Raw genomic sequence first — 345 nt, 5'->3', positions numbered from 1 at the left:
TCATCATGCACAAAAACTAAGCCAGCAGCTCATTTGTAGATCCTGCTGTTTAAATGGCAGACGTGCACTGCATCGTCACTGTATAGCAAACTCCTCCTCCTGTTAATTTATATTCTATCCTCAATGTATAATTCAACATACAAAAGTTTTAGTAGAAACACGTTCATTATATTTATTCAAATTATAAATCAAGGCATTTACTTTAAGGCTTCTTCACATGCGAGGCAAATGTCAAGGCATTGCAGCCCAATCTCAATCTTATCTAAATATTCTACTGTCATAAATACTGCCAGGTGGCACATTAAAGGAAAAAAAACCCACATGAAGGAATTATGCATGCAAGAT

This window comes from Acanthochromis polyacanthus, chromosome 21 (genome assembly GCF_021347895.1).
Source record: "Acanthochromis polyacanthus isolate Apoly-LR-REF ecotype Palm Island chromosome 21, KAUST_Apoly_ChrSc, whole genome shotgun sequence".
NCBI classification, from domain to species: Eukaryota; Metazoa; Chordata; class Actinopteri; family Pomacentridae; genus Acanthochromis; species Acanthochromis polyacanthus.
The sequence above is the reverse complement of the archived record's forward strand: the minus strand, read 5'-3'. Positions refer to the sequence as shown.